Consider the following 11,909-nt stretch of genomic DNA (forward strand, 5'->3'; position numbering starts at 1 on the left):
CAATCAGACGGATCTGATCGACTGCACTGTGCCCGGAACAATTCCCTCACACTTGGCCACAGAGGCAGCAAACACTGAACTGCGACCCGCGGTGCCATTAAAATGCAAGGCATGGCCGGACCACCCCGCCGCTCTGCTCCCCCGAGCATCATACGTTTCCAGCAAACAGCAAACAACAGCGTTTGTATCTCAAAGACTGACTGCTCCGTCTCCTATCTATCCTTGGCCGGCCCTGCAAACACCCCCCCCCCAACCCACTCAGACAGATTTTTACAAGCCACATGTGCCACCATCCGCGTGCTTGCGGGACACTTACAGGATTAGCACAGACACCTCGAGCCTGTTGACCCTCACCCTCAAGGTTCTCCCGGCCTCTATTACGGTCTGACCATCTGCCAAAGAGCACGGAGCGAGACTCGATATTTCACCCGGGCTCAGCTTTACAAGTGGCCACGAAAGCCTTGTTCTGGTGTAGCTACTCCATGAAATGGGTTATGACAATAACAATTTAACAATCCACTCGCAGTTCAGCCGAGACACTGGAGCAGCGAAGGTCATGCTTCAGAAATCCAGAGCTGTTTGAAAAGTCAGGTGTCACAGCCTCCTACTGTTGCCTTAGATTGATCCACGAAGCAAAGAAAAAGACGAAATAGAAATGTCACCAGTTCGACTCCACAGAGTAGATATTCTGAAACATCATCAGAGCAAGTTGAGCATGAACTAATAATCTGAGCTACGTTATAACTGTTCTAGTGTGTTCTCGAATGCGTCATCTGATAGAAAGGGGCTTTTCTGTTTGTGTGCACGCGTTCGAGCTGAAGTAAAGTCCTGTAAACGAGAGAGGCAGCGCGCACAATGGAGGGAACATCATCAAACAGACTTCCTGTTTGCCAGGAGATATAAGAACGTCAGGAGATGGCGTCTCCTACACACGGCAGAGGCAGAACATATCTCAATGTGTGTGGGTCTCACTGCACAATAAAGATTCAGCGCATTGAAGAGGGGAACAACAAAGCCAGACACAGATGGGAGTTGGCAGCGGTTAAAGCTTAAAGTGCGAGGAGGGAAGATGGAGAAAGGGAAAGGGAAGGCAGCGTTGGAAGTGTTACTGCTGAGGAGAGCTGAGCGCTGAGAGATGTGATACCTTAATAGTTTGGATGATAAATAAGGTAAACTGAAAACGTTTAAAAAATGAGATATAGATTGTTTTGCAATGTTAAATATGAGTTGCTGGAAATATCATACAAATAGCACAGATGGGCCGATTATTGCTGTGTATTTCTGTCCAAATGGCTCCAGTGGAGTCGCTCCGGCTGTAATGGGAAACTCCCAGTCAACTATAACTGTGAATGTGAAACCAGGCATCGCTTGGAAAGAGCAAGTGCACTCAACGAATCTTCTCAGGGTCGTTTCTTTTTATAACTCAAACACAATCTTACATAAGCTGGATATTTATGTAGTTTTGCCTGCAGTTAGGTTAGACAATCGATAAACTTAATTATGTGTTTGTGCTTAAGGTTTTTCATATTTTCCTACATACAACAAAACAGCTTGTGTTGTTGGCGCTGAAGCGTTTCCTCGGTGAGCAGCAGCTGGGTGCAGCCATGTCTCAGAGTTTTGTCTTCACCTTGAGGTCGCCAGGCGAGCAGAGGAGACGCTCTATAGAAGCGCCAGGCGGACGCACAAAAACATTACTCATTGCATTACATAATAAATCTTTGGATTTGTGTCTGTGTTTCCAACAAACAAATGAAGTACAACAGGTATCGACTGTACCCTTGGGCCCACACTTGTTTTTGGCTCGATCGCAACTATGAATGTCTGTCTCTGGCTGACTAATGGATTCTATAGTTTTCCATCCATTATCTTCACAGTGCATTCTTGGAGGGTTGGTGGGGGGGATCTGGAGCCAATCCCAACAGACACTGGGCGATTGTACAGCCTGGACCGGGCCAATATATAGAAACAAACAACCAATCACTCTTACGTTGACACCTACATATTCAATTTAAAGTCTCCAATCTCTTTGGAATGTGGGAGAAAGCCAGAGAAGCTATAAAAAACTTTTGCAAAAACAAGTAGAACATACAAACTCAACACAGAAGGACCCCGGGGAAGCAGGGATTCGAACCTTCTTAGTGTGAGATGCCAGGATAACCACCACAACACTGCACCGCCCTTTTTTCTTGTTTTGAAATTTGAAAATCAGCTCTAACAATCATCTCCCCCCTCTTTGCTGAGTCTCCTCCCCAGGTTAAAAGATTTATGAACTTTAGACAACCGCAAGCTACCAGTCTTTATGCTAAGCTAAGCTAACCCCACCGTGACTCTCACCTGTACATCACAGGCTTTAGATTGACATGTGTTTTCTTGTGAGTGGAGTTTACTACGGATAAATTATCTATAACAAGATGCTTCAGAGGAATGTTCAGTTTCTCACTTGGTTGCTCGAATAACAAAGAACAACAGTAACCTTATAATAAATAACTGCAACATGAAAAACAACAACAAATTCAAGTGGGTACATATAAAATCAAACCATCAAAACCATCACGTGAGCAAATAGTGTGAGAAAACACATTTAAGTGAACTGACCCTTTGCATATGAAACGCAGCTTTGCAAAAAAATCTGAAACGATGATTGAACTCTGATGTGAAGGGAAGTGGAAATCTCTCATCTGAAAGGACGTCGCTCTTTCACCGTATAAATCCATTAACATGGCCACATGCTGGCACAGAACACTATGTCACCTTGTTCCATTATATTCAGTTCAGTAGCATTATGTTGGTACATATTTGAAAGGCACTTGAACATGATGGATTTTGTAGATCCCGGCCTTCAAAAGAAGTTGGCAGGCTGTGGTGTAGTTGTTTGATCTCCCATGTTTATTCCAGGTCCCAGTAGGAGCCACTGGGAGCTTAGAATAGCCCAGCAGCCCTAAGAGGGCTAGTGCCGGATCATAATATCAGTGATGGAATGGGAAAACCTCACGGACCCGACTTGGCATTGAAAAGTGCTCTGCAGCATTTGTGGAGGAATCTGATGTTGGTACAGAAAGCTGTGATAGCAGCACAGAGGAAATATGCTCTTTAAAACCAGTTTCAGAGGGAAACGGATACAGATTTTGGGAAAACGCTGGGACGCGAGGACACTCGTTATTTTTCCAGTGGCAGCACAATTTTCCTCCCGATAGGTACATCTTCATTGTCATATCAACCCTGCTCTGCCCCCGACTACCTGCTGCTGCTGGGTGCCGACACCTCTTCTCTTCTCAGATCCGAAATACTTTAATCAGTTCCTTCTTCCTCTAGTGAAAAGTAATATTGAGTCGGAGGCCTTTTCCTCCCCATGGCGCTCGAGGGAAGTCATAATGAAAAGAAGAGCGCTCCATTAACACTGCCATACCTGCTCAGCCGCACACACCATCTCATACCTGTTGTTAAATGGCTTAATTGGACTTTTTTTTTTGTGTGTTAGTGAGATGGAGCACAATGTTTTTCCTTGTGAGGATGTTCTGAACTAAGAGGATCAGTATCAATTCAGTGCAGAAAACCTCCAGAGCCATTCTGAAATTGAACATTGTCTTATCTGTCTCGCCAAGTCCCTCCGCAACACTCTATGTTTTTTTATTAAGATGAGCACATTCATCACGTAGCCGCCTCTACACTGCACGCTATACATATCGCTGCAGATATCGCCTATATTGATGATCTTTTATATGGTCCCTGGTTTGTATTCAAGTGGAGAATCAATTAGTTAGTGCAGTCTTGAAAGACGGATGCACTCATTCATCCTATGTGCCACTTGAAATAGATTCTATCTTGTGGTTTCAAAGAGCTTTTATAGATAAAATGAATGCATTGTGGGACTAAAGGGGACTGGAGTTGGATTGTAAAGTTCTACAGATGGCTGAGCACCAGCGCACGCTTTCTGTAGCATTCACACTGTCTCTTCAAGAATTTCAATTACTGTCGCAATTAGTATAGAAATGCGTCGGGTCTCCTCGATGTCTGTGCTCCCTGCCAATCAATCCCTGCACATCTATAGGAAAAACAATATACAGACGAGCCAGGAGTTGAAGTGGGCATAGAGTCTTTTGATCCCCTGTCTTGACCCCTGTAAAATAATAGAGTTGTCACCAGACTAATTAAGATTTGGGCACCTCGCCCACCCTAAGGCTCATCATGAAGGAAGTGCTTATCTCACAATCGGTGATGAATGAAGTTATCAGATCATTTGCAGCTTTAAGAGCAGTGATGTTACACTATGACATAAAAGTTAACGCTGCATTGATAATGTTTTATGCGTGAGTATGATGCACAAAATCGACTTAAGCTGTCAGGCAGACACAGTGACTGCAGGATAATGGCTCCTATATGATGTCGCCCTATTGTATCATTAAGTCATTGATGTGCAAAACCTGTGTTGTTGGCAGATCGGAGGCAGTTGTGACAAAATAGAAAATGCAATTTTGTACTCGAGCACAGAACTCCAGTGATTTCCTCATAATGCAGAAAGCATGTCTATTAAAAATTCAAGAAGATGACATTTTTAAAGTCCTTAAGGCAAATGTCTCACTATACTATTTGTATTTGTATTAATTGTCCTGTATTGATTGTATTTCTACATTCAGCATAAGGCTGCTTCACTCCCCCACAACACAAACCCCCTCACAGGATTTCCAGCCTGTACATCTGAGTCCTATCGGTAGCACGACCTAATCTGGTTTAAGGTTATAGCCTTAACTCCATCTGCTGCAGAGGACCCCCCCCCCCCCTTCTCCTCCCTCCTCCCCCCTCTCCCCTTCCCCAAAAAAAAAAAAAAAACAAATTTCACTCGCACACCATCATGCAACACAATTAATGGCCAGAGAGCCTCGGCTGTACGCTGCCAAATGAGTCAGGCGCAAAGCTGAGGATGAAAAACAAAAGTATAATCCCTCTGCTGCTAACGGTGTCACTCAAGGATTAGTGTGGCGAGGAGAGAAAAAATAACACACTAAGTACTACGCGGATAAATTAAAAGCTCTGGGGCGACGCAGCGTGCAGCCTCCTGTCGTTTAAGTGCGCTACAATGGGGACGTGTTGTTGACCGAATAACAGCAACTACACAATCTACAACTTCACATGTCCTCCTGATAGCAGGTGATTCCGAGCCTCCAGCACCTGGAGACGAGTCAATTGAAACGGGCGAAAGCTTAAGGGCAGTCGATTGGAAGATATTCTCCGAGTCAAGGAGAGTGACCTGGTGGATTATTAGAGAAAGAGTTGTGTCGCCTCGCCGATGATGAGGGTTAAGCTCGGTGTCTGATGGCGAGTCAGGCGGAGAGAGAGAGATAGAGAGAGATAGAGAGAGAGAGGGGGACTTCTCTCCGCGGATGGAGCTCCGGTCGGATGTGGCTTAACAATTAGTTCACGCACAAGTGAGAATAACACATAAAATAAATCCAATCCTTACCTGTGTGTCCAGACGTCAACCATCCAGGGAAAATAATCCAAGCCCAGGGACGTGAGGACGCAACACTTCTCAACAAACTATTATTTAGGAAAATCGCATCAAATCCACGGCTGGTGTAATTTCCCGATGTGTGCGGAGCGAGAGACGGGGATGGACTGAGAGAGGGAGAGAGAGGGAGCTAGAGAGAGAGGTAGAGAGAGTGGTAGAGAGAGAGGTGGAGAGAGAGAGAGGGGTAGAGAGAGTGGTAGAGAGAGAGAGAGGTAGAGAGAGAGATGTCCTCAGGAGAAGTTTGCACCTATAAGCAGCCAAAGGGGGAGTTCAGCACCACGGCGCAGTGGACAGCTCCGACGCGATCTCACCTCGGTCTCCTTTGCGAGGAGAGCGAGCCCCCCCCCCCCCCTCACCCACCGGATCCGACCCCACGGGATTTACATACAATCACACAGGAGGGAGGGAGGGAGGAGAGGACCAATCACAACCGGCCCGTAGTAGGCAGTATAAAGCAATCCCCTCTCTCCCAAAAAAAAACAAAAAACGAGAACAGACAGACGAGGAAGCGGTCCAGTCCCGCCGAGCCAAACATGAAGTGTCCTTGAGTGAAGAGGGAAGGAGAGAGAGTGGGGTTTCTTTATGGCTGCACACACACACACACACACACACACACACACACACACACACACACACACACACACACACACACACACACACACACACACACACACACATTTAAACTATTTATTTGAATCCACCAATCATATTCGTACAAAAAGGATTCAAACATTTCTCAGAGGTTTAATACAGCTTAGTGACTCTTCACACAGACACACACACGCACACACACACACGCACACACACACACACACACACACACACACACACACACACAGACATGCACATGCTGTATATGTGAATACACACCTATGTGTACTCATAAACATGCAGTGATGGAGTGGTGAATAAAAAGCTGCTGTATCCACCGTCTCATCCTCAGCACTGTAGTGTCCCTGTGTGGGATGAATGATCAATAACAATCAATCAGAAATGAGATTTTAATCATTTATGTATTTATTTCTTTGATTATAATTGCTGTGTTTCATTGTACAGCGCTTTTGTCGGTCACCCTCTAAAGAGGAGAAATCTATCTCTAACTAGAAAGAGCATCGATTGGGTTTTTCAGTGACGGTTGCAAGAAAAAAACGTTTTCAATTATTGATTTCAGACGGTTATTGCTGTAATCAGCTGTAAGGAAGTAGCCTGGTTGTATTCAGACACACTGGAATGCTTGCAATTAAGTGCAATTCAGTACAATTATACAGGCTCAGTATAATTGTATGTACTTTTTTCCATTTCATGCTACTTTTCTTTTAACAATGTTATAGGCACATTGAAGTCACAGTTATATGAGGCCTACTGACACTTTAAGACAGACATATGATGCATCTGAAACTAAAACATGATGTATTGTTTTAAATGTAGCTGCCAAATAGTAGATTGAGCTAAAATCAGCTCTGTGTGGAATATTTATAACAGTGATCATAATAACGTGTCTTAAGATATATCAAATAATATAAAACTCTGGGACCAGTCTGCTTTTACTTTTGTTATTTAAGTTTAATTCAAAACCTTGGTACTCAACACAGTTTTGAATGCAGCACTTGTTGTGCAAAGTGGCAGATTTGCAAAGCTACTGAAGGGTCGTCAGAGCTCATCAAACATGTGATTCATAAAGGATAATGCAGCAAAAGCGTTCACATGAATGAAGTGGAGGAAAAAGCAAAATATCTATCCTTGAAATGTAGGGGAACAAAAGTACACAGTCACATACAACTCACGTAAAGTACTAGAGCCGCTCTCAGTTGAGCAGGAAGGCCAAACCGATCCAGGGTTCAAACCATGAACCTCCTTTCATCGAGGTGACAGTGATAACCACTGTACCAAACGTTAAGGGAAGTGATAAAGGCAGATATTCCCCTTTCACCAGATCTGCACCACAATATAATGAGTTCCTCCCTGAATCATGCACCATCCCTGAACTAGTTTGGTACAAATCAGTACTTTCTGTATTTTCAGGTTGATGCTATTTCTGAAGCATGAACGTGTGTGTGCTACATTTACAGGGCGTCAAAAGCCGAGTTTGCCCTATATGTGCAAATGTGGTTAATTATGCATTTGTATCATCACGTATTTATGTTTTTGCTTCTATTTATTCTTTTGTTTTTGCCTCATTTCTATTTGTGTTGATTTCTACATTGACACCACGAGAGATCTATGATGCACGGAACTGCAGGTTTCTAATGGTGCTAAAACTATTTATACGTTTGTGTTGATTTTCTCTTTTGTGCAATACACATGTTGTTATGCACAGTAGCTCATTCTGCAAGATGTACAATGTACAGCCCTGGCAGAACAGTAGTTATGTATAACCTCTATTAAATCTATAATCCCCCCTGCAGACTGGGGGTGAAACAGTAGTTAATTCATTTGCTGTTTCACCTGGTGGCTGCTGGGTCCTCTGCTGATGCATGGTAGCCGAGCAGGAGCTGCAGCAGAGGAGGAACTGTGCAGCTTGGGAGCATTAGTCACCATGACTGAACAAACAGAGAGACACCACCAGCAGGAACTCGGGCTGTGTCTCAACCCTTATCCCTGGTTCGGTATAGACCGCACTGTCCAGGGAACAAGACGTTTTCCTGAGTTGTCCCGGTAAAAAACCCTGTTCCAGTGCAGGGACGGTTCAGCTCCATAGAAATAAAAAATGTCCAAATAAATGAATGCATGCTGTCTGTACCTGCTCCCTGGAACCACAGCACTCCTACTCCAGCAGAGTGAAGGTGTAGCTGAATGCAATTAGCTTATTATTGATCAGGTACATTAATCAATCTACTAAGTTTACTGCTCCTTTTTTATTTACAATGTTGAGAATGTGTCATCCTCGTAGGTTTTCAGTGTGATTAAATGATTTGATATTTGGGTCGTAGACAAGGTCTTTGTTCCATATTGTTGCAATAAATATGTTAAACTGCCACAATTTGGCAACGTGCACTGTGTTATATTGTCTCTTCTACGACCTCGCTGCAGATCTGACAAGTTCTCAAGCAATAATTAGAGCTGAATAAGTCATGGACTCATCAATTTGCAAGTGTTCACTGGAGTGTTGTTATTTTCATCCTCACCTGCTGACAACTGGAGCTTCAGCCTGTTGCCAGGCGTGTCTGTTGTTGTGTCACTGTATTTGTGTTTGGTGGTGTTGTACATCTCTGCGTGACTTGTGTCCTGTCAAGTCTCACTCAGTGCTGCTGCTGGCTTTTATGGTGCTTTGTTGTTTTGTTTGGATTTTATCACCCAGATGGTTTAAAAAAAAACATCAGGTTGAAGGACTGCAGTTGGAAATTTGCCAGATTGTCACAATTGGGGGTGTTGTTTAATGTGTGTTGTCCCTTTGCATGAATACAAGAAATGAAAAACACAAATATGTGTGACTCTTTGTTGTATTGTATGCTACAGTCAGAATGTAGAACTATGCAATGTCGAAAAGGTTCTTGGTTTGAATCCAAATTTCAGTCAAGCCTCTCGGTTGAAGTCAGGAGAATTTATTGGGTTTTCACAATCACAATGTCAAAGTCCTTCCACTCTTGCTTGTAGGATGAAGGGCAGAAACTTCATCACTTGTCAGGGAAATATAAACAGTATTTAAATATGTGACAACAGTTTTCCTCGGGTAACAAATCAGCTTTCAGATGATTCAAATATGCTTCACCTTGCCCCCTAGTTATCAAACCCCCAAATCAGCCTCATCTGATCATCTCCTCCTTCTGCATTCATCCCATTTTCCTACATTCAATCAGTGGAGCCTGCATTGTTCCTCAGATAAGGAATCTCAGTCACCCACAGAGCAGAGAAACCAGAATAATGAAGACACCACCGGAGATATAAAAAAGAAAAAAAAGCAGAAACCTGGGACTTTGGAGATTAATACCGTAGTTAAACATCTGACATGTTTTCATGTACACACTGAAAACCAGTCATCGGGTTTGTGCCGACGTGTCACCGTAATCAAACGTGATGTGTGTGCTGATTTCCACTCAGCGCACACGGCAAATGTGCTGCTGCTCCTGCAAAATGAAGTTATAGCATGATTCATTAGGGCAAATGAGAGAGAGCTCTCCCTTGACATTCTCCCCATGAATCCAGAGATTATGTTACCACACCTGTGCTTATACACAACCCATGTGTGTGTGTGTGTGTGTGTGTGTGTGTGTGTGTGTGTGTGTGTGTGTGTGTGTGTGTGTGTGTGTGTGTGTGTGTGTGTGTGTGTTTGTGACACATGGATGCTGCTGAAATGGCTTTAATTTATCATGCACACAATAAATGCCCGGCTCGCTGAATGGGAGAGAGGAGGAGGGAATTGTCTTCATGGGAAAGATATAGCACGTCCTAGTGTTTTGTTAATACAAGCAGGGAATTCATTTTCTTTGTGTGTTATTGTGTACATGAGTCTGGGTGTGTGTGTGTTACTGAGTTTCTATGTGATTTAGTGAGTGTGTCTGCACACAATGAGGCAGCAGAAAGTTCACTTGTGAGTGTGAATTCTGACGCTATTTACATGCATCTGTGTGTGTGTGCATTACACAAAAGAATGGGAACGTGTGTGTGTGTGTGTGTGTGTGTGTTGCAGGGACTGTAATGGATTGTGACATATTGTACGGGGAGCGTCAGCAGGAGCTTGCTCACACAGATGTGATATGTGACCAGTTTCACATCCCATTATCCGGTAAACCACGCGGTGTCGTGCGCGGCTCCAGATTGCGATGTCAACCCGAAGTCGTACATTCACTGCGACTGCCGCATTAGGACCGAGCATATGGCTCCTTCTCCCCCCCGCTCTGCTCGAGGAGAGTGACTTTATTGTGGATCCATCTTCCCGAGCGGAGGCTTTCCATTTGACCTCTGTGAACGAATGCAGCAGTCGTGCCGGAGAATCAACCCCCGGCTTTCGCCCCCGAGAAAACTGAGAGATGAATTCTGTCAGACGCCTTTATTGTTACAAACTTATTTTTGAAGAAAAAAAATGGAGGAAGCTTTAATAAGTCAGTGATTTAGAGACTAGTTGGAGAATCTAGAGCAGATTTAAAAATACTGAAGGAACATATCGAGTCAATCTATGTAAACCATAAATATGATATATCAGATGAAGTTGAACTCATCAATGTGTTTTCTAGCGAGCTGATTAAATGTTTGTAACAGGACACTGGAGCTAAAACCAAGTGTTTCAGACAGAGGCTGAACAGAGGAGCTGCAGCATTATACAGTGATGTGTTTTCCGAGCACGTAAACCTGCTGGAGTAATATCCTAACTTAAAATCATGAACCTGAAGATGAGCATCTTGCCAGTAAGAGCTGCACAGAAGCACATGTTATATAAAACAATGAGGTAACCTCACCCAGTAACAGTGGAAGCTGAAGAACGTTGCTCAGGTGATCCTCTCGTAAACATCCCAGCTTTATCTGATGTGTTCCAGGACTCCTGCACGCTTTCAGCAGGCCCCTCTCACAACTGATTTCCCGGAGTCATTTATGCACAGCATGATACTTTGAAAATGAGTGGAAGTCTTTGCTGAGTCACTCCTAATGGAATACTCTGCTGCCGGCACATTCATAATGCAGCAGTCGCAGCACTTTGAGTGAGAGCTTTTGTCTCGGGATGGAGGTCGGAGTCCAAACATCGCTCTAATGTCAGAGACTGGAAATCCAAACAAGTCCAAGTAGGACATCCCACCACCTCTACTTTCATGTGTGGCCAGTTGCACTAAGAATGGAATCTAAGTATTTATTTTAATTAGAAAGACAACTATAAAATAGATTGAAGCAGTTTGCAAGCAGATTAGTAATTAGGATCATTATTTTTTTCTGTCTCCTGCTGCTGCCAAATGTTCTCCCCGAAGGATCTGGACCAAAAAAGTGGATCAGCACTGATCAAAACCTTTAAAACAACCAAGAACTTTTGAAGTGTTTCTCAGCTGAGCACTGTTTCCCAAAGGATGTGGACTGGAATCTGACACTGAGGGAACAAACACATGAAACACTTCTTTGACATGAAGAGACACGGTCCAGATTTAAAACAAGGGAACAGTCATGGAAACATTTTTACAATATTCCAGTGCAGGTTTCTCTTCTGGCCGCACCTGTTGACTGCATTTAAATGTCGTCTGACCACAGGAGTGAAATCACACCAACACGGTCTCAGAGATCCCTGTGATGCCCAATGCATGATTACACAGGACGAGTGTGTGGAGTTGTTTTCAGCCGGAGCTCAGACTGTATATCAACAGCAGGAACCCATAAAATCCACACGTAAATGCACTTAAACATCCGCAGAGCGAGGTTCTAATATTTCACAGCATTAGACCAATTAACAACAAAGTGTAAATGCAGCGAGTCTCTAAAATCAACT

Source organism: Limanda limanda, chromosome 10 (genome assembly GCF_963576545.1).
Source record: "Limanda limanda chromosome 10, fLimLim1.1, whole genome shotgun sequence".
Taxonomy (NCBI): Eukaryota; Metazoa; Chordata; class Actinopteri; order Pleuronectiformes; family Pleuronectidae; genus Limanda; species Limanda limanda.